At 36.4% G+C, this 27,667-nt stretch overlaps 1 pseudogene; it reads right to left on the reverse strand.

Moving 5' to 3' along the window:
* Positions 1-213: 213 nt before the first annotated feature.
* Positions 214-13,453, reverse strand: LOC143626392 (desmethylxanthohumol 6'-O-methyltransferase-like; annotated as a pseudogene).
* Positions 13,454-27,667: the final 14,214 nt, after the last annotated feature.

Genomic DNA, 27,667 nt, shown 5'->3' on the forward strand with positions numbered 1-27,667 from the left:
AGGACTTGAAGCCATTACCTCTAGGTGATTAAATGACTTTGCCTATGGCGTACTGGGGCACCAACCTTAGGACTATCCTACAATTACTTAAATATAATTTATAAAGATGATAGAAGCATAATTTATTGAAACAATAACAAAAACACAAGTGAGGAACACTCAAGTACACATGATAAAGAGTTTGAGATGCTCATTTAGAAATAAGAAATAAACTCATTGGCGATTTGGCGTCAGTCCATAAGCTTCGATAATGGATACGATAGTAGGAACCTTGACGACATTGTAACGAGAAAAACCTGCTTCTTCCAAAATCCTCTTCCACTCAACTTCAGTCCTTTCTTTCCCACCATCACAAGTTACTAGCATAGTCATATCCACACTAATGCGTGCATCATCAAAGACATCATCTCCTCCAAGATTAAGGACAATATCGGCAATAATAACTTTCCCAATTTTGTTGGTGATATAATGCTAAATATATATAAATCCCTTGTATATTTAATATAATATTTTATTAGTTTTCGTTCAGTTTTTATTAAAATTTATATATTACTAACATATTTGAATAGTGTAGGTTCCGAGACTTGTTCATGGTTAAAAAGGGCGAAAAAAGAGTTAAAACAAGCCAAACCGGTGAACCGGACCGCATTAGGAAACGAACCGGACCGGTCAGCCCCCTCATCCGGAGCGCCGCGCGACCGGGAGGCCAAATCCCGACGCGCGGCGCGCCGGGCATTTCGTTTCGCGTATTTTCATCAGTTTGGGCCCAGGAAACCTATTTAAACACCTCTAAACTTAATTCTGCGCATACCCTGCGAACCAGAGCCGAATTTGGAGTTTCCTGGAGCTTAGGATTGCAATATTTGGTGGGTTTGAAGGCTAGGAATCAGCCGGCGAAGTACTTATTGTGACATCTGCCCCGATCCGACCCGACCCAGGTACTCGTTTCCCTTATCCGATCTCTTTCTTTTGTGATTTAATATTTATTTATACTTATATTTTTACTTTTAATAATAATAATATATTTTCCTTCCCGCCTCTTTCTCTCTCTTTCTTTCCGTCGTCCCCTCCCTCTTCCTTCTTCTCTCTTTCCGCCTTCTTTTCCCTCTTGTCGCCGTCCCGCCCTTAAGCCTTGTTTCCCTCTCTCCTTACTCTTTGCTGTCCTTTGTTCCTTCCCGCCTAAGGTTGTCTGCGCAGCTCCACGCGCCAGACTCCTTACAAGGAAGCCTGCGTGAAGACCACCTGTTACTGCGATACGCGAGACGAACTGTCCCCCGCAGCGCGCTAAGGATTTTAGTTCTTCCCGCGGCGCGCTATGGATCCCGTTCTTCCCGCGACGCGCTAAGGAATATAGTTCTTCTCGCGACGCGCTTAGAATTGAAGTTCTTCCCGCGGCGCGCTTAGAAATATAGTTCTTTCCGCGGCGCGCAAAGATTAGTTCTGTCTGCCTTCGCGCTCGCGCTCTCTTGACCTTCTGTGTCTGCCTTCGCGCTCGAGCTTTCTCGCGCTGTCTTGTGTCCTTTCTTCTGTTTGTTTGCTTTTGATATCTTATCTTTTGTGCTGTTGACCTAACCTGTCTTATGTCTGAAAAGCCACTTTTGGCGCAGCATGCGCACCAACCCCATTGGTTGGCAGAAAAAGTGACTGACATTATCTTTTGAGATCTGCTTTTTCCATGCCTGACCAGTACCTTTATCTGACCCGCCCATGCCTGTTTACTGTTCCCTGTCAGCTTTATCTTGCCCCCTGCAGCTGCCATATCTTTTGATATCTTTTGCTTTTGGAATCTTTTACTTTTTGGAGATCTTTTCCCCTTTTCTAGGGATTGTGTTCCCTAGGGTTTCCCTATAAATAATAATGTTATTTTCCTAACACTACACACACAAAGCACTTAATCTCTCATGTTCTCTCTTGCTTCTTGCCGTTGTTATTCCTCTGCCGTCTCCTCTCTTTGCCTCCGTCTTCCTCCCTGTTCTGCCCTGCTTTTCCGGTAATATATATAATATATAATAATTTACTTATTAATTATGCTAACTTATAATCAAGACTTAAAACAAATCATTAAAACAATAATCTTGTTTATAGGTTAACTTGTGCTTGTTTAAAGTTGGTTCTTGCTTTATCTTACACCGCATCGTTTATCAAGTGAGTAATCTCGTACCTAATCCCTTTTTATTTTTAATGTTTTGGGATGTTCATGTGTTCGTACAAACTTGAGTCTTAAACTGGTTTATGAACTTTAGTCGCGCAGTATCCCATGTGTTGAGGACGTTTACTTGGCTGTTTATTTGTATGTGTGTATCATTAACCGCTTTGTTCGGCCTATTCCGAAGTTTTCATGGATCCATTAGATGAACACGGGAGACCTATCGTTTACGGTTTTCTTTGTTTACACTTGCACAGATGTTTTCTTGTTTTTGTGCTCATTTGGGAGCACGGATTGAACTATGAACTATGATCTATTTAGGCTTGGTCACAATCTGATATCACCCTTGTTAAACACCAGACATACACGTGTTGCGCGCAGTGATTATTGTTATCTATTATTATCTATTAAACTTGATTTCTCACCAACACGCAAGTGTTTGACGTTTATTTTAACACATGTTCATGTTTGCTGTAGCTACATTTGGAGTTTGTGGACACGTAGGACGTTTTTACTTTTGGACCTAGATTAAAATGTATCAAGACAAGTTATTGCTGTTCGAATATTATGATTTATAATATATTGATTTATGATGATTTATGTTATCTTATGTCTACTTTGCGCGTGCGCGAATGAACGTATTTATTAAATATTGACACCCAATAGTGTCACGAGTAATGAAACAATATGTGGCGCCCCGATGTATAATCCGCCTTTGGTCGGGGTGTTACACTTATCATCCAAGAACGAAGACCACGGGGTTTTATCGCCTTTAATCTTTCGTTCTTATTTATTTTCGTCATGATTTCGTCTATTATTGTTTTGTTTGATTTTAAGATGCTAGGCTAAACATTATAGACTGCCTAGCCTTATGATGAACCTTTGTTGACGTTTGATTTTGACTAGAGATTTATTTATCGTTATGGTTTTTATGAACTAGTTAAAAGGTTTAATTATATTAAATTGATGCATATGGATATTTAGGATTGTTTGATTAATAATAATAATAATTATTATTATTATTATTATTATTATTATTATTATTATTATTATTCCATAGTTGCCTTGATTATTGTTTGTCATTATGATAGGTCGCTATTAGGTCAATTACTTTGTGTTCTTGATTATTTTATGATTGATATGCATTAAGATCATAGGAATAATATTAGTTAATCAAATAAACCTAAGTGTGCTGCTAACCTAAATAGCTGTAAGGTGCTAGGTTATTGATAGGTCTTTGTTGATCAGGATTGCTAGATTTAGTTCTTCGTAAGGAGTCCGTCTAAGTTTGATCGATTAACTTTGTCTATCGAGTCAATTGAATATATTAGACCGCCTTTGATTTCCGCGCTGTAAGGTAGGATTTCGTATAAAGGAACTAATTTGTAATCAATTAAGTGATCGTAAGGAAACTTGATTTTTAATACTGGTGTGCGTTAAAACTTATTAGAAATCCATAGGTGTCTCTTGAGAAGGGTCAGGGGTCCTGTTCGGGTTTTCTCTTAAGCGTCTATTTTACGATCCTAGTTCCATAACTAAGTATTATCCTGGGTTAATTGATAACTGAAATTTAGGGGATTCTAGCCTAGGTAGTTATCTTGTCATCATTTGAATTAAGTCCAGGGTTAAGTCGTTTTTAAGTCTTTAGTTTTATTAATTAGTTTAATTTTAGTTTTTTAGTAAAACCCCCTAATAATAATAGATAAATAGTCGTGTCTATAGTTAAGTCTAAATTTAGCTAGTTAACGTAATTTAAAGAGTTCTGTGGGTTCGATATCCGGACTTACTTAGCTATACTAGAGTCGACCGGTTCACTTGCCGGTTTGTAGTTTTAGTTAAGTTAAGAGTCTAGAATTTATTACTTAGTGTCTAGATTAGCGTGTTTTTATTAGACTACTTTTAGCATATCAGTTGGCCATGGATTGCCGACAATTTTTAAGAATTTGTACACATTTGTCATCACCCCAATCATGTAGTACTGACTATATATACATGAAATACCAACATTATGAGTAACAACGGATTGTGGTACACATAAACACAACTTTCTTTTGAATCGTTAGAATTGTATCCAAACTAAATTTGTGTTTATTTAAATTAATTCAATTATATATAATTTGTTACATTATATAAATTATTTATGCAAGCCTCGACCACAGTCTAGAGCCTGTTATCGGCGAATGCACAAATTTTATAAAAAATTTAAAAGAATTTTAAAACAATATATAATAAATTAATAAAACTCAAATCAGTTTTTAAGTCCACTTGTGTTATACCCAATGGGCCAATAGTAACAACATAATATGATCCAAGAATAATGTTGTCCAATTGGCCATGGGCTCATTTTCTTAGTACTCGTTAGGGGTGTTTAGTAATTGAATAGGATTCGAGGAACTTTAAATTCGATTCTGATCGAACTCGAATTTGAAGTTTCGAATTCGGTTTTGGAAAACCGAATCCTGGTTCAGTCCGAATTCGATTTAGTGTTCAAATTACGAATCAAAAACCAATTTATGATTTTAAATTCGATTCTATTCGATATTCAAGTTCAAATTATACATTTATTTTTATCATACATACACATATATATATATACACACACAAATTTATAAAAAATAAATTACAAACGTCTTTTCAGTTCAAAAGACTAAAAGTTGGAAGTTCATTATATGGGTTATTAATTTATAGCACTTTTGTCAGAAGCTGCGAACATGTAATTGAACGAGATCACTTTGAATATTTAGGATGCTATGGATGCTGTAACTTTGAATGGTTTATTTATTTTATGGACTTGAATATTTTTTGTTGTTAAAAAACTCAAGTTTGTAGTGGTTTTGAAATTTGAATTAGAATAAGTTTTCTTTTTGACTGATATGGAATCGAATTGGTTATTTTAAATTCAATTCGAATTTCGAATTCAAATCCAGATTCAAAATTACAAAACTCGAATAATAATTCGATTAATCGAAATTCGATTCGTTGAACACTCCTAGTCCTCGTCACCAACACGAGATAAAACGCGTAGTACCTTGATAAAGAATGAATCTGCATGGGGAATGGCTGTAAACATATATCTCCAACATGGGTAACTCCTTCATATGCTGGTGCAGATGCAACAACATGAGGCAAGTCAAAGTTAACACCTTTAAGATGTGGATATTTGGTTACAATCTCATTTATGGTCACACCAACACCAACACCACCACCAACATCAACCAATGTCCCTTTTCGGCTACCAAAGTCATAACTTGACATGATCACTTCAATATCCATCCTAGCAGTACATGCCATTGCTTCATTGAAGCTCTTACTAGCTTGCGGTTGTGAGAAAAAAGATCACTTACCTGTTAGGGAAATTGAACAGAAAACAGATTATCTTGGATATCTGAGAGTCGTGGTTTGCAATTTCAGACCAAAACTATTTGTGATTCCCAAATGCTTTGACAAGATAAAACTCAAATTCAATTGAGCAAGAATTGGAGTATTGTTTTTGTGAGAGAATTTTTAATGAACCAGAAGAAGTCTCATATGCATGGGCGGATCTACCTTGGAGGTAGGGGTGCACGGGAACCCCGAGTTTCGAAATAATAGTGTAATACTATATATAAAATCTGGAGTGCACCCCCTTATAAAATTGGAGTGCACCTGTTAACCAAAGTAGTGAAGTGGTGGAGTGGCAAAGGCCTTGGTTTTCTAGGTTAACGTCGGATGTCCCAGGTTCGGTTCTAGAAGCTGGATGTTCATTTAAATTTTTTTTTTTGTTATTTATGAAATGCAAAGATCTCTATTCATTTAGCTCAATTCAAATGTATAATATCTTTTTTTTTTTACAACTTCTAGTTTCTGTACATGTGTGAATATTATTTTGGACATCTTGTGTTTTTATGTTTGAACTTGTCTTTAGGTAGCTTTTTTATATGATATTATATACAAATGCGAAATAAAACTCAAATCATGAAACCAAACCGTTAGTAATGGTTCGGTTTTAAATTTCAATGTTTTGGTTTCGGCTTTCTATAATGAAAAACCGTTACTAACGGTTTGCCTTAATGCTTGTCTTAAAAACCATCAAAACCGGATCATGAACAACCCTAATTTGAAATAACAAAATATCAAATATATTTATTTCAATTATTGTACATCTTATATCTACTTGGATGATTGCAAATATATAATGAATTTTCAGCAGTAGATTATAGTATAGATGTCACAAATTTGATTGTTGAAGTCTTGAAGCTATGATTTTATTAGTAAATATAAAACCGAACCATCGAACCGACTCAAAATTTTTTTATATCCAACTCTATGAAATTGAAGCATCTAAAAAGAGCGCATCCCCTGAAAAAAATTCTTGGATCCGTCACTGCTCGTATGATCAAGAAACTGTTTTATGGTTAGGGTCAGACAACTGCCTTTGGCTCTGCCCCTTAGACTCTGCCAGAGGCTGCCACCCCTTGTAACCCCCATAGCTTAGGGGCTCCGCCCCTAAGTACCAATAGGATTGATTATAATAAGATCAAATAAGTGTACACCCCCATCTGATTTATTTAGGATTCATATTACAATTAACTTGGTCAACAAGTTGATCCCCCCAATTACACTAAAAGCACTAATGATAACTCTTCACCAAATGTTTTGAGTGCTCCTGTACACCCCTCTTCAATGGAATGCTTTAGGTTATAAAATAGTGAAAAAATAAATGGATCTGTGAAAAACATTGCCCATGGTGCGAGGGTAGTCTTGGAGTCTTTAAAGAGAAACTTGGAACATCGAGTAGTGTGGTTCTTCCTGTTCTGGTTGATGGACCATGTTAAATATTTGTTTGTGGACCAAGAACCTCATGAGACGTGAGAGACCATCGATGTTTAACGATGGAGAGTTAATCGCATGAGCGATTTGAGACAGGGTGACCGGTTTGTCGTGGCTATTGATTATGCCAGCAATGTTGAGTTCCAAGGCACATCTTAGAGCCACACCACTTATACCACCATATAGATTATGAAAGAACCTTGCTTGGCCTTGGATTATTGCATGGTCTTCTTTTCTAGTTATTGTAGTCTTGTAAGAGAATATTGTAGGAAAGAACAATGTATGTTAATGTTAGATGAAATGATTATGTTGTAAGAGGATGCAACATGTTGGGATTAAATAGGCCGCACTCGGGTTACGTTAAGGGGGAGAGAAAATAAAACAATGAATTTAGGCTCCCGCTTATTAAAAGAGCCCTCAAATTCTAAAAATTAATAAATTATATATAATCAACTTTGGCTTTCTGATTATTTGACAATAGGGTTTATGGGCTATAGTCAAATACACGCATAATAGGAATCACATGATGAAAGCATATTTTTTTATGGCAAGGGTCTGATTTTATTATGTGTTACAGACCCTAAAAAATTTAGATGACACTTCCCCTCACATAAGTGATGGTTGGTTAATTTGTATATATGTTAATTCGTTAATTGTGTAGTTTTAGTTATTTATTGCACAAACTACGGCACTTCATACGTGTTTGTTATATTTCAGGTCACAGGTGATTAATGCAGTTAATATGGACCCGTACGAGCACGGAATAAAAACCCGTGATGCGCTAAAAGTGGTATATAAAAATATTGCAATTAATCAACCTCGCACAACGAGTAATAAAAACCTAGAATACCCTAAACCAAACCACTAGCAACAGGCAAGTGAACCTATCAGGTGTAAAATAGCCATGGGAAGTCTAGGAATATCGAACCCTAGAGACACTTATTAAATTAACGAAACTATATTCTAAAAGCTATTTAAACTAATAATTAAGAAAAATATTATTTTTTGGATTTTTATTTATTTTATTTTAAAACTAATTATTATTTAAGACTAATTAATTAAGCTAAAGTGAACTAATAAATTAAATTAAAAACTCTAAGACTTAGACGAAAACAATAATGAGAAAGGCGTTAATCCTATTTGTGAATCTTGGATGCTTACCGGGATCTAAAGCTACGACACCCTAGACATCCTAGTGGATCCCTGATCATTCTCTGGGTGTGACCTAGAAGGAAAGTCTAAAGGACGTATGACGCAAGCTGGTTGGTTGGATTACCTCCCAGTCTCTCCAACAATATTAAACAACTCAAATGACTAGATCACCTCTCAGTATATAACACCCTGGCGAAAGTGGAAACGCCTGAGTGTGACGTACATATTGCACAAACACACGTGACACTATTAGGTGACCATAATAATATTATTTCATTTAAATTATCATGTAACACAAGTTTATCAAATAATACAAGTTGTAAACAAATGAACAAACGAAACAATAAGTTGTTCTTTGAATATCCTATAAGCATGCTATGTGTCTTCTAACATTTATTCTCGTATCTCTACACCTGTAGCATATGTATAAAATAAAGTTAGCTATTATTTTGTATAAACATAGCTGGTGAGATTCCTACAGTTTGATTAAATACGTAAAAATTATACAATTATACGAAACTTGTTAAATGAGCACATAAGGGTTCTTTACACTCGATGCAATGGACTTGAGTGTAAAGAACAAACGAAGGTCCTTTCCAGTTGGGGCTACCAACGTACTCAGATATGAGGTCCCTTTTCCACTCGATACAAATGGACCTGAGTGCAAAGAGGGGCGTATAATCATACTTATTAAGGCAACCACTTAAAATACACGTATATATCAACTAAGCAAGTAAGCACAGAAGTCCATGATATGAATTGTAGCTTGTAAGCAAAACTATAAATCTTGAAGTTTGATAGGATACATATACTACCCCCAAAATATGAAAACGTTTAAAAAGGGGGTGTGAGAAACTCACATCGAAATCGAAGATAACTTGAAATATAAACTGTAAGCACAATAATGAAACCGAAGCAACCGAAAGTGCATTAAAAAATCCGAAACGATTGAACTTCTCGAACTATAATTAAAACAAAAGCAAAGTCTAACTATCGAGATTGAAATTGAAAAAGAAAGTTATAAATATTTGGTTAACGCGGTATTACATTGTTTTAATGTGGTTTACGGATAATATTATATTTAACTCTAACGGAATTTTTTTAACGAACTAAGTATTATTTTTACTATTTTTTTATTAATAATTTAACACAATTATAAGAAATATAATGTTTACGGATTACAGATTTTAATGATAGTTTTACTCGAATTATAATGACTAACGAAATCGAATTATAAATTTATCTTTAATGGTTTAATGAATTTTAAACTAACAACAAAGTTTTAACGAATTAATATTACCGAATTAAAGTTTAACGGTTTAAAGCTAATGAAACTAATTACTAAAGTTAACATACTATATTATGTAAATATTATTTCAACTAATAATTTATTATTAATACGAGAAAAATTAGTTTATTATATCTACGAAGCGCCGGTTTTAACGATCTAACAACTATTTTAGCGAGAAGGAATTATATATTAATGGGTTTTCAAGAAACGAAGACGAAAAGAATTAGTTTTCTAGGTCAAAAAGATACATTTAATTTAAAGTTGAATTTATTTAGTTTAAAATGAATAGGTGTGAATCCGAACACCTCCAAAGGATTTCTGACTTATGGGTTGTGGCTGTTGTGGACTCTAAACCCTCACTCCACGAAAATATTAATAATAATAATGCCTTAGAGCATTCTCATCCCACTCTCTATCCCTAAATAAAAAATTACACTAAAACTCATTACATTTTCTCTCTCTATTTTAATTAAATAATACTTTTTTATATCTTTTATCATTACCTTTTTCTCTTTCCTTCACTCACAACCACTCTCAAAATATATTAAAAAATTATAGAGGATTAACAATAACTTTTCAAATATACAGAAAAATCACTACTTTTTTTAAAATATAAAAACTTTTCACTTACAACACCCTGAATCACTCCCTAAATTATAAAAACACCCTTCACATTAAACGTAGAGTTGATGAGAATGCTCTTACTCTTCATAATATGGTTTTTGTGGTTGTGTAACCCAGAAACATGAGAGAAAATAATAATAATAATAATAACAATAACATGGAAGTCAAGTTGTGGCTGCTTTGTAGTCTGGCAAATCACCTCTGATTGATGGTGCATGTCTCCTATTTATATTATACTATGTTGTTACCTAGCGCGTTGCGTCGGGGCTTGCTGAATAGTTCTGTGTTGATTACATCCGGGCGTTGTTTCTGTGAGTTTACGTGAATTCGGTTAGTATCAACCACGTTCTTTACGGTATCAAAACAAAACCAAAAAAAATAATTCCTCAAACTGACGTATTTAAAACAAATTAAAAAACAAAACACCACACCAACTTAAAAAAACAAAAAAAATGGCTTCAAGAAAGTTCGAACTCGGGACTTGCAAGTTACAACAACAAAACAATAACACAACAGCAACTTTCTGTTTTGTTGTTTTTATTACTTTCAAATGAGCAAATACTAAAACAAAAACAAAAAAAAATTCGAATACTTCATCTAGTTTCAAATCAATATATTATAAAGTAGATTTAAAAAACAATAAAAAAAAAAGAAACTGGCAGCCACTGATTGGATTATAATCTTTCTATTATAGCTATGAGTTTTAATTTATATATAGTATAATAATTTCCTATCAGAAAAATATTTACTTTAAATGCATTAAAAAAAAAAACCAAAGAAACAAACTAAAAAAGTTACCTTTGAGTAAATGATCCAGCACTAATTTCTGACTAGGAGTAAAAGACAGAACAGGGCTGACAAACAACTGCTTATTAATTGGCCACTTGAACAAAATATACGGGCAATTTCGTAAATAATATAACGAAGGAAAATTCTCCAAATAGTCTTTTTTTTTTTAGAGAGAAGATTCCCAAAATAGCCTTTTTTTTCTTAAAATAATTTAAGATTTGGACTGGGAAGACGCATTGAGAAAAGATAATAATAATGAGGGACCAGTCCAAATTCTGAAGGAAAGTAACGTAGCAGACGGGATATTGGAAATAATGAAGTTAAAGTTCAAATTATTTTGTAATCTTGGAACAAAAGTCCAAATTTTTCCAAAACATTTTCTTTTAAAAAATCGTTTTGATAGACTGTTTTTTTATGTTTCATACATTTCCCGTCCATATTTTTAAATTCTAGGAAAAAGAGATTTTGAAATATCGTCTTAAGATACGCATTTATGATGAATTTGTTCTTAACAGACAAGATTCTTTCTTTCTTCCAACCTTCATGCTACACACACACACACTTATACATACATATACGTACATATATATAAAAACATATATATATATTATATAAACACACATATATATATATGTATATATAAATTCCGTATATATATATATATGTATATACATTCATATGTATTTGTATGTATATACATACATGTATATATGTGTGTGTATATATATACATATATACATATATGTATACATATATATATGTATGTATATATATATAATTCCGTATATATATGTATGTGTTTGTGTGTATAATTCCATATATACATATATGTATACATACATACATATACATATATATATACACACATATATACATGTATGTATATACATACATATACATATGTATGTAGGGTTAGGTTAAAATAAAAACTCACTTGAGTTGTGAAAACTCTAGAAACTCATTCCTAACCACATGTTTTTAATTAAAGATTAAATCTTGTAGTTCACAATTAAAATTAATAAAAAATGTTAATATAAATATAACATTTTCTCTCTTCTTTAAACATATAAAAAAATTAGTAAAAAAATGTTAAAAAATAGCAAAACAATTTTTTTTAATGATCGATATTTTGTATTAAATGTTACAACATATATTACATGTAACAAAAAAAAAAACGATGTTACATAGGGTTTTCGTGGGTTTTCACAACTCAAGTGGGTTTTCATTCTATACTTTGCCTATGTATGTATATACATATATATATATATATATATATATATATATATACGGAATACACACACGTACATACATATATATATACGGAATTTTTATATATGTATGTATGTATGTATAAGTGTGTGTGAGTGTAGCATGAAAGTTGGAAGAAATAAAGAATCTCGTCTGTTAAGAACAAATTCATCCTAAATGTGTCTCTCAAGACGAGATTTCAAAATCTCTTTTTCCTGTAATTTAAAAATATGGACGGGAAATGTAGGAAACATAAAAAAACAGTCTCTCAATACGGTTTTTTAAAATAAAAAGTTTTGGAAAAATTTGGACTTTTGCTCCAAGATTACAAAATAATTTGAACTTTAACTTCATTATTTTCCAATATCTCGTCTGCTACGTTACTTTCCTTCAGAATTTGGACCGGTCCCTCATTATTATTATTATCTTTTTCCAATGCGTCTTCCCAGTAAAAATCTTAAATTATTTTGAGGAAAAAAGGGCTATTTTAGGAATCTTCTCTCTAAAAGGGGCTATTTTGAGAATTTTCCCAAATAACAACGCATTAGGTGTTGTACTGTCAGCAGCACAGACATACAACTGTCTTTTTCAGTATCTGTTCCTGCTTTCTTTCAAATAATAATAACTATGAAATTACTAAGGTGTCTCTAACATTGTAGCAGCACTTCTTCTTTAATATATAGTGTAATATGTGGCTGCTATCTTTCAATTAATTAGTCCTCTCCAAAACCTCTGGTCCAAAAAAAATCACTGATTTGGTCTCAATTATACGTATTATTACATAAATATTCTTTACACTTTTAAGTGTTTTGAGCGAAGTTTTTATTGAATATTATTATTATTTGGTTCATGTGTGAGTTTAATGGTTTCAAGATACAATGAGCTAAAATGGAACTCTTTTATTATTTGTTTTATGTGTGAGTTTAGTGGTGACGCCCCGCTATGTCCAAATTTTATACGAGCTTAGAAAAATAGTTATATATATTTAGGTAAAAGATGCATAAGTGCACAAAGTATTGTTACACGAACGTCAAAGATGTGCAATTATTTTGAAAATAAAAGTGAATGAGAAAGTTATGCAAAAATGCCAAAGAAGCATTCACTTAAAACAAGTTAAAGAAAATGAAAAAAAATTAGAAAAAAAGAGGCCAAAAGGCGCATATTAGACAGGGCCGAGAGCTTACGTGTTACCAAGGGGATGGTGACTCTGAGGATACACTATTGGGGCTCGAGGTTTTTAGTCAATAAATATTTTTATGAAGTACTAAGGGTGGAGGCCTGTGACCGTCATATACTGGATTGCAGCTCGGGTGAAACAATGCTGGGCCAAAATCTGCTAATATAGATTTAGGTTTAGGCATTGCTCGTACGACCTCACTTGACATTTCATCCATATAAATTTCACCTAGGTGCATTTTCTTCTTATCACTAAAAGATTTTTAGCTTACGGTTATATGTTGAACCAATCTGCTTCAACCTGGTTTGTATTGTCCTGATTGTGCTTGAGATGGGGGTAAGCATGTGACATCTGCCCCGATCCGACCCGACCCAGGTACCCGTTTCTCTGACCCGATCTCTCTTTTATTATTTAATATTTATACTTATATTTTACTTTTAATAATAATATATATTTTCCTTCCCGCCTCTTTCTCTCTCTTTCTTTCCGCTGTCCCGTCCCTCTCCTCTCTCTTTCCGCCTTCTTTTCCCTCTTGTCGCCGTCCCGCCCTTAAGCCTTGCTTCCCTCTCTTTGCTTGTCCTTTGTTCCTTCCCGCCTAAGGATGTCTGCGCAGCTCCACGCGCCAGACCCCTTACAAGGAATCCTGCGTGAAGACCATCTGTTCCTGCGTTACGCGAGACAAACGCTTCCCGCGACGCGCTAAGGATTTGTAGTTCCCTCGACGCGCGAAGAATTATAGTTCTTCCCGCGGCGCGCTAGGAATCTTAGTTCCTCCCGCGGCGCGCTAAGAAATGTGGTTCTTCCCGCAGTGCGCATGGAAATATAGTTCTTTCCGCGACGCGTTAAGGTTGTTTTTGTCTACCTTCGCGTTCGCGCTCTCTTGACCTTCTGTGTTTGCCTTCGCACCTTAGCCTTCTCGCGCTGTACCCTTTGAGTTTTCTTGTGTTGAATCTAGCCGTTTGCTTTTGTGTTGTCTTATCTTTTGAGCTGTTGACCTAATCTGCTTTATGTCTGAAAAGTTACTTTCGGCGCAGCATGCGCACCAACCCCATTGGTTGACAGATAAAGTGACTGACATTATCTTTTGAGATCTGCTTTTTCCATGCTTGACCAGTACCTTTATCTGACCCGCCCATGCTTTTTACTGTTCCCTGTCAGCTTTTCCTTTGCCCCCTGCAGCTGCCATATCTTTCCATATCTTTTGCTTTTGGAATCTTTTACTTTTTGAGATCTTTTCCCCTTTTTCTAGGGATTGTGTCTCCTAGGGTTTCTCTATAAATAATAGTATTATTTTTCCTAACACATCACACACAAAACACTTAATCTCTCCTGTTCTCTTGCTCCTTGTTCTCTCTGCCGTCTTCCTCTCTGCCTCCGTCTTCCTCCTTGTTCTTCCTGCTTTTCCGGTAATATATATATATTATATATAATAGTTTACTTATTAATTATGCTAACTTATAATCAAGACTTAAAACCAATCGTTAAAACAATAATCTTTAATTATAGGTTAACTTTGCTTGTTTAAGAGTTGATTCTTGCATATCTATCACCGCATCGTTTATCAAGTGAGTTATCTCGTATCTAATCCCTTTTTATTTTAAATGCTTTGGGATGTTCATGTGTTCATATAAAACTTGAGTCTTAAACTTGTTTATGAACTTTAGTCGCGCAGTATCCCATGTGTTGAGGACGTTTACTTGGCTGTTTATTTGTATGTGTGTATCATTAACCGCTTTGTTCGGCCTATTCCGCAGTTCCGTTGGTACCATTAGTTGAACACGGGAGACCTATCGTTTACGGTTTTCTTTGTTTACACTTGCACAGATGTTTTCTCGTTTTTATGCTCAATTGGGAGCATGGATTGAACTATGATCTATGAACTATCTTAGGCTTGATCACAATCTGATTACACCCTTGTTAAACTCCAGACATACACGTGTTGCGCGCAGATTTACTGTGATTATCTATGATTATCTATTAAACTTGATTTCTCACCAACACGCAAGTGTTTGACGTTTATTTTAACACATGTTCAGGTTTGCAGTAGCTGTCTTGGAGCTTGTGGACACGTAGGACGTTTTTACTTTTGGACCTAGAATTAAAATGTATCAAGACAAGTTCCTGTTGTTTGAATGTTATAATTTATAATATATTGATTTATGTTTGATTTATGTTCTTTATTTCCCCCGCTGCGCGTGCGCGATAAAATGTGTATTAATAAATATTGACACCAATAGTGTCGCGAGTAATGAAGCAATATGTGGCGCCCCGATGTATAATCCGCCTTTGGTCGGGGTGTTACAGATTGGTATCAGAGCTCGTTGACTTTAGGATAGGTGGTTAGACGTAACGGCCTAGAATACCTAAGAGTCCCTTCTCGCGCATGAGAGAAATCTCATGATTGCGCGCTTATTGTTAATTACTCGTTATTTATGAATATGCTCGCGCTTGCGCAGTATATGATTTTATTTCGCGATATTTCGATTTTTAATTGAATTTCGATTTTTATTGATTTTTCTTACATATTCGTTTGTTGGATTTGAAAATCCGAAAAGTCATGGTGATACATGAATAGTTGATTTTCAATTTCCATTTACGATTATGTTATGAGGTTGGAGACTTGAAAAGTCATGGTGATACATGAATTGTCAACCTCCAATACTCATTTTCTTGTATATTTTATAGATTGAAAAGTCATGGTGATACATGAATCGTCAATCTCCAATACTCGTTTGCTCGTATATTTTAAATCGGGAATTCGGAAAGTCATGGTGATACGTGAATTGTCGGTTCTTGATTCGAATCTGTTACCTTTATTAAGTCTGCATTTAGGGTCATTTATTTTACTTTAACTTTTGACAGTAACTGACTCCGTGAAACCAAGCTTTTTGAGGTTATACTTTGCGTTAAAACCAAGATATTAACTAAAATTAAAATTTTTATAGAATGCCTCCGCTATCTCGCCGATTTCAGAGAAGAGAAGCCTCGCGCATGCGTAGACAGCAACGTTCCCAGGAAATGGCCGCCGCAATAGCCCAAGCTTTGAGCCAAAACAATGCTAATACCTCCAGTTATAACATTAAGTCCTTTAATGCGGGTAACCCTCCGAAGTTCACAGGTCTTGAAGGAGCCACCGTGATGCTCCAATGGCTTGAGAAGATTGAAAACACTTTCCTCCATACCCTATGCCCCTCAGAAAGACGAACCCTATATGCTTCCAGTGTCCTGGAATCCAGAGCGCTTACATGGTGGAATGGAGTAGCTCATGCGCGTGGCGCAGAGGCTGCTTCTAGCATGACATGGGAGGAATTCAAGGAAATTCTTACGCGAGAATTCTGCCCTCCCAACGAAGTTAAGCGCCTGGAGGAAGAATTCTGGAACTTGAAGCAATACAGCGGTGAAGCGCGCGAGTACGCGACGCGCTTCCACGAGCTAAGCTTACTGGTCCCTCACCTTGTTACCCCTTCCCGCCGAGCCATCGAGAAATTCCTTGGGGGTCTCCCCATGGAAATTCAAGATTCTGTATGGGCCAGAAACCCAGTAACCCTCTCTGACGCCATCGAATTGGCCGCTGTGCTCAGCGACAACCATGTCAGAGCAGGAACCCTGTTCCTGCGGGGAACTGAGAAGACCAAACCCACCAAGACTGTCCCTGAACCAACAGAAACCAAACCAGAACCCTCAAACCATAACCAGAAACGTAGGCGCAGACAAGCCTATGCGCTTACCAACCCGCCCATTGTCCAACAACCCATTTATCAACCTCCAGTTTACGCGCCTAACCCACTGTCAACCTACCCAGCACCTCCTGCAGTCCACAACTATGCCATAACCAATCCCGCACTCCCTGCCCCGCCAACTAAGAAACCTTACACAGGAAACCAACCCTTTTGCCCAACCTGTAGACTTCATCACCCACCTCAAGTCCCGTGTCGACAATGTAACCGATGTGGCCGCGTAGGTCACTCCGTTGAGTACTGTAGAACCCCTCCCTCCAATCCGATTGCGCCAACACCACCAGCTTACCCGCAGAACCCACAGCCAACTTACCAAAACCCACGACCCAGATCGTGCTTTAACTGCGGTGATCCAAGTCATTTCCGGAACGCGTGCCCAAGGCTACAAGTTCAGATTACTCAAGCGAATCCGGTGAACCAAATTTCGAACCAAGTGACGCGTGGCCGAGCTTTTAACATAACCGCGCACCAAGCGCAAGCGAATAACGACGTAGTTAATGGTACATTTTTGCTTAATGGATTTTATGCATCTATGCTTTTTGATACTGGCGCCGATAGAAGTTTTATCTCTCGCGCCTTTGAGCGGAAGCTTGCGCGACCGCGCGATAACTTAAAAGAAGATTTTTCAGTTGAATTGGCTAATGGCGAAACTGTTTTAATAAACTCGGTGATTAAAGATTGTACGCTTAACCTTAACGAAAACGATTTTCTGATCGACCTCATCCCTATGCCTCTTGGAAGCTTTGATGTTATCATTGGTATGGACTGGCTCTCGAAGAATCGCGCCGAAGTTATTTGCGCCAAGAAATTGATTCGCATACCTCGAGAAAATGGTGATCTTCATATCTACGGCGAAAAACCCTCCAGTGGTCTTAAACTTATGTCTTGCGCCGAAGCCCAAAGACTCATGCGGAAGAAGTGTATTGCATTTCTAGCCCATGTGGTTAAACCCGATGAAGGAAAGAAGCTTCGCGATATCCCTGTTGTGCGTGATTTTCCTGAAGTTTTTCCTGATGATCTTCCTGGTATCCCTCCCGCTCGTGAAGTCGAGTTTCGTGTTGATCTTGTCCCTGGTGCTTCCCCCGTAGCTAAATCTCCTTACCGTCTTGCACCCGCTGAGATGCAAGAATTGGCCAGCCAACTTCAAGAGTTGACTGCTAAAGGATTCATCCGCCCTAGCTCTTCGCCCTGGGGTGCTCCGGTGTTGTTCGTTAAAAAGAAAGATGGATCGTTTCGCATGTGTATTGATTACCGCGAGTTGAACAAACTCACCATTAAAAACCGGTATCCCTTACCGCGTATTGACGACCTCTTTGATCAACTCCAAGGTGCCTCCTGTTTCTCGAAGATTGATCTCCGCTCTGGTTATCACCAGTTGCGTATCCGCGATGAAGATGTTCCGAAGACTGCTTTTCGAACTCGTTATGGCCATTTTGAATTCTTGGTCATGTCCTTCGGTCTAACCAACGCACCCGCCGTTTTCATGGATCTAATGAATCGGGTGTGTAGGCCTTTCTTGGATAAATTCGTGATCGTGTTTATCGATGATGTTCTGGTGTATTCTAAGACCAAGGCCGAGCACGAGCAACATCTCCGATTGGTATTGCAAAAGCTTAGAACCGAGCAACTCTATGCTAAGCTTTCCAAGTGTGAATTCTGGTCTAATGAAGTACAGTTTCTTGGTCATGTTATAAACAAGATGGGTATTCATGTCGACCCATCCAAGATTGAAGCAATCAAGAACTGGATTACGCCATCCTCTCCTTCTGAGATCCGTTCCTTTCTGGGCTTAGCTGGTTATTACCGGCGTTTCATTTCGAACTTCTCAAAGATCGCTTTGCCTTTAACAGCTCTGACGCACAAAGGTAAACCGTATATTTGGGGCTCGAAGCAAGAAGAAGCCTTTCTAACGCTCAAGCGTTTGTTGTGTGAAGCTCCTGTTCTTGCGCTACCTGAGGGTAATGATGATTTTGTCGTGTATTGCGATGCATCCAACCAAGGTCTCGGTTGTGTTCTTATGCAACGAGGCAAGGTTATCGCTTACGCATCAAGGCAACTCAAGGTTCATGAAAAGAATTATACAACTCACGACCTCGAGCTTGGTGCAGTTGTTTTTGCCTTGAAGATCTGGAGACACTACCTTTATGGTACTAAGTGTATCCTCTACACTGACCATAAAAGCCTTCAGCATATCTTTGATCAAAAGGAACTTAACATGAGGCAACGCCGATGGAACGAACTCATCAGCGATTACGATTGTGAGATCCGGTATCATCCTGGTAAGGCTAATGTGGTAGCCGATGCGCTCAGCCGAAAACCCTGCCAACTTAACTGTATCTTGCCGCGCACCCAGCTTCACTTCGCGCCGATTCAAAGCAACCTTGAATCGCGTATTCGTGACGCGCAGCGCGCATCCATCAGTAATGGTAACCTTCGCGCCGAGTTAGCGTGTGGCGCGGAAGCACTCTTTGTCCCTAATCTGAGTGGAATTCTCTGCTATCTCAATCGCATCTGGATCCCTTGTGATGAGAATCTTCGCGCTGATATCCTGAGTGAAGCGCACAAATCTCGGTATTCTATTCATCCCGGCGCTGATAAGATGTACAAGGATTTGCGCATAACTTATTGGTGGCCCGGTATGAAAAAGGATATTGCTGTGTTCGTAGCTAAGTGCCTGACTTGTTCTAAAGTTAAAGCTGAACACCAGCGCCCATCTGGTTTGCTCGAACAACCAGAAATTCCTACGTGGAAATGGGAAGGTATAGCGATGGACTTTATTACCAAGTTACCTTTGACAGCAAGCAAACATGATAGCATTTGGGTAGTAGTGGATCGATTGACTAAATCTGCTCACTTTCTGCCCATTCGTGAAAACTACCGTGTTGAGCATCTCGCGCAGCTTTATGTCAAGGAAATCGTCTGCCGCCATGGTACTCCTTTGAGCATCATATCCGATCGCGATGGCCGTTTTATATCTCGCTTTTGGAAATCTCTCCAATCTGCTCTAGGAACTCGCTTGGACATGAGTACGGCATATCATCCTCAGACTGACGGTCAGTCTGAGCGAACTATTCAAACTCTTGAGGATATGCTCCGATCTTGTGTTCTTGATTTTGGAGGTAATTGGGATTCACACCTGCCTTTGATCGAGTTTTCTTATAACAACAGCTATCATTCCAGTATCGGTATGGCCCCATTTGAAGCACTTTACGGTCGTAAGTGCCGCTCCCCGATTTGTTGGAGCGAAGTGGGTGAAACTCAAATCACAGGACCCGAACTTGTTCAAGAGACAACCGATAAAATCGCCAAGATCCGTGATCATTTGCTGACTGCCAGAAGCCGACAGAAGAGTTACGCAGATCGTAGGCGAAAGCCTCTCGAATTTCAAGTTGGTGATCTTGTTCTCCTCAAAGTGTCGCCTTGGAAAGGTGTTGTCCGCTTTGGGAAGAAGGGTAAGCTTGCTCCTCGTTATGTTGGTCCATTCAAGATTCTCGCGCGTGTGGGAAAAGTTGCCTACAGACTTGACCTGCCGCTCGCACTCAGTAATGTGCATCCAACGTTCCATGTTTCCAATCTCAAGAAGTGTTTAGCTGACGAGAACCTTCACATTCCACTTGATGAAGTTCAAATTGATGAATCCATGCATTTCATTGAGAAGCCTGTTGAGATTATGGATCGCGAGGTTAAGCAAACCAAGCGCAGTCGTATCCCTATCGTGAAAGTTCGCTGGGAGTCCAAGCGCGGAGCCGAGTTTACATGGGAAAGGGAGGATCAAATGAAGATCAAGTACCCGCACCTGTTCTCTGCGCAACCTACTTCGAGATAAATTTCGGGACGAAATTTCTTAAAGTAGGGGAGACTGTGACATCTGCCCCGATCCGACCCGACCCAGGTACCCGTTTCTCTGACCCGATCTCTCTTTTATTATTTAATATTTATACTTATATTTTACTTTTAATAATAATATATATTTTCCTTCCCGCCTCTTTCTCTCTCTTTCTTTCCGCTGTCCCGTCCCTCTCCTCTCTCTTTCCGCCTTCTTTTCCCTCTTGTCGCCGTCCCGCCCTTAAGCCTTGCTTCCCTCTCTTTGCTTGTCCTTTGTTCCTTCCCGCCTAAGGATGTCTGCGCAGCTCCACGCGCCAGACCCCTTACAAGGAATCCTGCGTGAAGACCATCTGTTCCTGCGTTACGCGAGACGAACGCTTCCCGCGACGCGCTAAGGATTTGTAGTTCCCTCGACGCGCGAAGAATTATAGTTCTTCCCGCGGCGCGCTAGGAATCTTAGTTCCTCCCGCGGCGCGCTAAGAAATGTGGTTCTTCCCGCAGTGCGCATGGAAATATAGTTCTTTCCGCGACGCGTTAAGGTTGTTTTTGTCTACCTTCGCGTTCGCGCTCTCTTGACCTTCTGTGTTTGCCTTCGCACCTTAGCCTTCTCGCGCTGTACCCTTTGAGTTTTCTTGTGTTGAATCTAGCCGTTTGCTTTTGTGTTGTCTTATCTTTTGAGCTGTTGACCTAATCTGCTTTATGTCTGAAAAGTTACTTTCGGCGCAGCATGCGCACCAACCCCATTGGTTGACAGATAAAGTGACTGACATTATCTTTTGAGATCTGCTTTTTCCATGCTTGACCAGTACCTTTATCTGACCCGCCCATGCTTTTTACTGTTCCCTGTCAGCTTTTTCTTTGCCCCCTGCAGCTGCCATATCTTTCCATATCTTTTGCTTTTGGAATCTTTTACTTTTTGAGATCTTTTCCCCTTTTTCTAGGGATTGTGTCTCCTAGGGTTTCTCTATAAATAATAGTATTATTTTTCCTAACACATCACACACAAAACACTTAATCTCTCCTGTTCTCTTGCTCCTTGTTCTCTCTGCCGTCTTCCTCTCTGCCTCCGTCTTCCTCCTTGTTCTTCCTGCTTTTCCGGTAATATATATATTATATATAATAGTTTACTTATTAATTATGCTAACTTATAATCAAGACTTAAAACCAATCGTTAAAACAATAATCTTTAATTATAGGTTAACTTTGCTTGTTTAAGAGTTGATTCTTGCATATCTATCACCGCATCGTTTATCAAGTGAGTTATCTCGTATCTAATCCCTTTTTATTTTAAATGCTTTGGGATGTTCATGTGTTCATATAAAACTTGAGTCTTAAACTTGTTTATGAACTTTAGTCGCGCAGTATCCCATGTGTTGAGGACGTTTACTTGGCTGTTTATTTGTATGTGTGTATCATTAACCGCTTTGTTCGGCCTATTCCGCAGTTCCGTTGGTACCATTAGTTGAACACGGGAGACCTATCGTTTACGGTTTTCTTTGTTTACACTTGCACAGATGTTTTCTCGTTTTTATGCTCAATTGGGAGCATGGATTGAACTATGATCTATGAACTATCTTAGGCTTGATCACAATCTGATTACACCCTTGTTAAACTCCAGACATACACGTGTTGCGCGCAGATTTACTGTGATTATCTATGATTATCTATTAAACTTGATTTCTCACCAACACGCAAGTGTTTGACGTTTATTTTAACACATGTTCAGGTTTGCAGTAGCTGTCTTGGAGCTTGTGGACACGTAGGACGTTTTTACTTTTGGACCTAGAATTAAAATGTATCAAGACAAGTTCCTGTTGTTTGAATGTTATAATTTATAATATATTGATTTATGTTTGATTTATGTTCTTTATTTCCCCCGCTGCGCGTGCGCGATAAAATGTGTATTAATAAATATTGACACCAATAGTGTCGCGAGTAATGAAGCAATATGTGGCGCCCCGATGTATAATCCGCCTTTGGTCGGGGTGTTACAAAGCAGATCTGTAACTCTTTAGGGGTGAGACCCCATAGGTTTATTGATATCACTTGAACTTAATAGTTAAATATGATGGGGGCTTGATAGGTTGGTGGCTCGATTTAAGTGGACAACAATATCGACAATCGTGGTTTTTGCATTTATTTATTATTAATTAAAGTAACCTAAATGTTTTGAAAATCAGTTTTTCCGATTATGATTCCATTGCAAACAGTTTTCTCAAGGACGAAATAGGTTTAAATGTGGGGATATTTGATGTGGTCTCAACTATACGTATTATTATATAAATATTCTCTACACTTTTAAGTACTTTTAAGCCAAGTTTTTATTGAATGTTATTATTATTTGATTCATGTGTGGGTTTAATGGTTTTAAAAGACGATGAGCTAAAATGAAACATTTTTACTAAACTTAAGACCTATCGAATAAAATGATGAACATATGTTATATATCACTAATTTTTATTATAATTATAATTAACTATTATATAAAGTATATTAAAAAGAAAAGAAAAAAAAGAGAAACGTAACACTTATTAATAACAATAATAATAACAAAAATTAACACAGTATGCAAAATAATGTTTACAAAGTCGTCACTATGTTTTCACGAGTAAAAAAGTAAAAAAAGAATAAGAGAAAATTCTCAAAATAGCCCTTTTTAGTAAGAGAATTTCTAAAATAGCTCTTTTTTCTTTGAAATCTTTTAGAACTTAGACTGTCAAGATGCATTAGGAAAAGATAAAAATAAATAGGGAGCAGGTCAAATTTTGGAAGAAAGTCAGGTAGGAGACGAGATTTGGGGAAATAATGAAGGTAAAGTTCAATTTTTTGTAATCTTGGAGTAAAAGTCCAGATTTTTCCAAAACTTTTTTTTTTTCAAAAAACCGTATTGAGAAACTGTTTTTTTATGTTTTCTACCTTTCCCATCCATATTTTCAAATTATTGGAAAAATATATTTTTGACAATTATACCCCTGAACCACCACCACCCCCTTGAACCACCACCATCACCGACGCCGTCGCCCCCACCCCATCACCACCACCGTCACTACCACCATAGCCGCCTCCATCACCGCTGCACCCTCAAAATTTACTTAAACATGATATATATGAAAGGAAGTCAAATCTTCCCGTTGTCGAAAGATTTCAACAATAATATATGGTTTTTCACGGTGCCAACTGTGAGATGCATGGAGCCACCGATGATGAAGCACCATGTGTTGCCTGTGCTCATGTCGGATCTTACAGCAAGTTGAAAATTGATTGAAGGTGTATGTCTTATATATATTATGGTGGTAGTGACGGTGGTGGTGATGGGGTGGGGGCGACAGCGTCGGTGATGGTGGTGGTTCAAGGTGGTGGTGGTGGTGGTTCAGGGGTATAATTGTCAAATATATTTTTTCAAGAATTTGAAAATATGAACGGGAAATGTAGGAAACATAAAAAACAGTCTCTCAAGACGGTTTTTTGAAAAATTTGGATTTTACCTTTATTATTTCCCAAAATCTCGTCTCCTACATGACTTTCTTTCGAAATTTGGTTTGCTCCCTCTTTATTTTTTTCTTTTCCCAGTGTATCTTGACAGTTCAAATTCTAAAAATTTTTGAAGAAAAAAGAGCTATTTTAAAAGTTCTGACTATTTTAGGAATTTTCTCAATAAAATAATGCATAGCCAATTTAAAGTTGAATTAATTTATGATGTTGATTTATCATTTTGTAGTTGATGGACATAATTTGCAGATGGGCCCGCAAAAAGCTAAAAGAAAAATATAAACTAGATTGAAAAAGAGGGCAACCATTTCATTACTATATAGTTATTGTCCAAAACTGTGAAAATTGCTCACCAACCTTCGTGTTGACAAACTCTATTTTATGCAATATTACAGGTTTGATGTTAGCTTGATTGGATTAATTGAAGAAACTTATTCTCTTGGCTTTAGGATATTAAAAAATAAAAGAACAAGTTATTTGTTTATCTATCTATTTGGCATTTTGTATGAACAATTGTTGTGTTATTTATGATGATATGGATTTAAATGAGTTGTTTAAATATTGTAACTTTATAGTGTCATTGTGCAACGAGCAATTATGTCGCGCCTCGACGTTTCCGCCTTCATTGGTCGGGGTGTGACATTTCCCCCTTATTGTCTTTTGCTTTTTGCTATCCTAATTATTTTGAGCATCTTTAGGTTACTCCTTACGTTCCTTACACTCCCGGATGTGTTGTGATTAGTGATACTGAGAGGTTATCTAGTCATTAGAGTGCTTTAATATTGTTGGAGAAACTGAGAGGTAATCCAACCAACCGGTTTGCGTCATACGTCCCTTTGGGTTTTCTTTTAGGTCACACCCAGAAAATGATCAGGAATTGTTTATATCACATATAATATTATTATATTTACACCAAACTGTGAAATTACTCGTTCAACATGTGTTGTTGACAAATTATTTTAACGCATAATGCAGGTTGCTATAAGAAGTTATTTGAAGTAAAAACATAGATTTGGACTTTAGGTTAAAAATTATAAAGTTTAAATGTTGTATTAAATTCTTCTTCATTTGAATTATTTGTGTACGATTGTTGTGAATAAATAAATTTAGATATTGACACTTATTATTATTATTAGTGTCTTTGAGTTATGATACAAATGTGTCGCACCCCGGCATATTCCGCTATAGGTTGGGGTGTGACAGCTCGCGACTTGTAGCTCGCTTGATAAATGCTCGAATAAAGCTAGCTAAAAAAACTTGATTTGAAACTACCTAAGTTAAGCCAACTCATATTTTTAAACGAGCCAAGCTTGGCTCAGCTTGTTGGGTTGCTTTTAGGCTCGTTTAACTTCAAGCTCGAGCTGACCCAAACCAAAAGCCAATGTGTGTGTGTGTGTTGCAGGTTCGACCAGATACTGACCAAACTCGTTTAAACGCAAGCATATGAGTTTCGTCTTAGATTGTTCAGTGACACCAACTCACACCCTCGATCAACATAGAGAACTAGGGATGAGATCGGTACAGTACCGGTACCAAAAATCCCGATCCCGAAAATCTCAAATCTTGGTACTAGTACCGGTACCAAAATTTTCGGTTCGGTACCATATTTAAGTTAAATTTCAGGAAATACCGATACCGTACCAATCCCGAAACTCAAAACTTTGGTACTAAACTACCGATTCGATACCGACGGTACCAAATCGGTGCCGATTTCTGTACCGATACCGAATTTGCTCATCCCTTAAAATCGTAAAAATTCTGGGTCGAAGACGAGTAAAAATTTAGGCCTTAAGTAAATATAAATTCAAGAACTTGTATATAAGAAAAGTAAATAATACAATAGTAATTGTAATTTCTTTTACAAAAAATGGGTTGGTAGTGTTTCTTTTATTAAAAATACAGTTTTTTTAAATATATATGTATATATAAAATACTAGTTTTTATCCCTGTACAGTAGAAACTCTATAAAATAATACACTTGGGACCACCAAAATTTATTAATTAAAAGAGTTATTAATTAATCGATAAATTAATAATTATTAATTTATATATTAATTAATATTTTATTAATTTATAGTAGAATGTTCTGACTCACCTAGAAGAAAATGTAGTTGCACAGTTGTTGACTAATGAAGAAATTATTGAAAGCGTTATTGGAATTAATAAAGATGATATCGATGAAGAAGATGATGAAAGTTCTACAATCACATTGAACAATCACATTGAACAATAAGCTATTAAAGCGACAATCACATTGAACGATTTCTTGTTGAGCTATGAGAAAACAACACCAGAAGTTCTTACCATGCTAAGGAAAATTAGAGACGAGATTCAAGGGGAAATTGATTTCAACAAAAAACAAAAGACAATTGAGTCATTTTTCAAAAAACCTTCATAAATCATTAATGTAATATTATAAGGAATTATTAATTTATATCTTATATGGGGTCTAAAGAAATTATCAAAAATGTATTATCTTATAATTTTAACGAATTATTAATTTAGCACCCTATCCCCGAGTCGGGACTGACAAAAAATATTATCTTAGAGAGTTTATTAAATAACCGAGTATTAATTTATCGAGTTTCTACTGTATTACAGGAGTTGCTTAAATTTTTCGTTTCTAATATTGTGAATGTATTTTTTTGGATTTTAGTTTATTTATTGTAAGAAGTTAATAATTTACTTGAACTTATTTTGATTAATTTATTTTGGGTTATGTTCATTTTTTAATGAAACACTGAATGAAATATCTACTTAATGTTTATATTTATACGTTTATGTTCATTTGTCATAATTTGGATATTATTTTGTGAAACTTTTCATTTAAATTAAACTTAAAAGAAAAAAAAAATCAGTAATGAACTAAATCTATATTGAGAAATTAAATTAGGATTTGATTACGGGGTTTGTTTTACATTTTACGTTTCTAATATTTATATATTTTTTTGTATTTTAATTTTATTTATTGTAAGGAAAATTTATAATATACTTAGGGTTTGATGATAAAATGGTTTCACAAATAAATGAGATGTTATAACCCGTTTAAAAGCTATCTGGATTTGATGAGACCCACGACCCGTTTATTTTCATTTTACAATAAAATCATTTCATAATTATAAATAATATCTTTTTTTAAATCAGATATTAATTTTTAGTATATCCATATTTTATAGGATTTTCATATCAATTATTTGGTGAGATTACTTTTTAATATAATGAGATGTTATAACTCATTTAATGGCTATCTGGATTTGGTGAGACTCATACCCGTAATTTCGGGTCAAATATATGGAAAACCGCCATTTACAAATAAAGCAATCTGGTTGCTTGAGAGAAAATAGGAAGGTTTCATTTATATATATTTAAAATTTTTTTTT

Source organism: Bidens hawaiensis, unplaced genomic scaffold (assembly GCF_021521415.1).
Source record: "Bidens hawaiensis isolate Kalapana, Puna unplaced genomic scaffold, B.hawaiensis_p1.1 tig00004357_1, whole genome shotgun sequence".
Lineage (NCBI taxonomy): Eukaryota > Viridiplantae > Streptophyta > Magnoliopsida > Asterales > Asteraceae > Bidens > Bidens hawaiensis.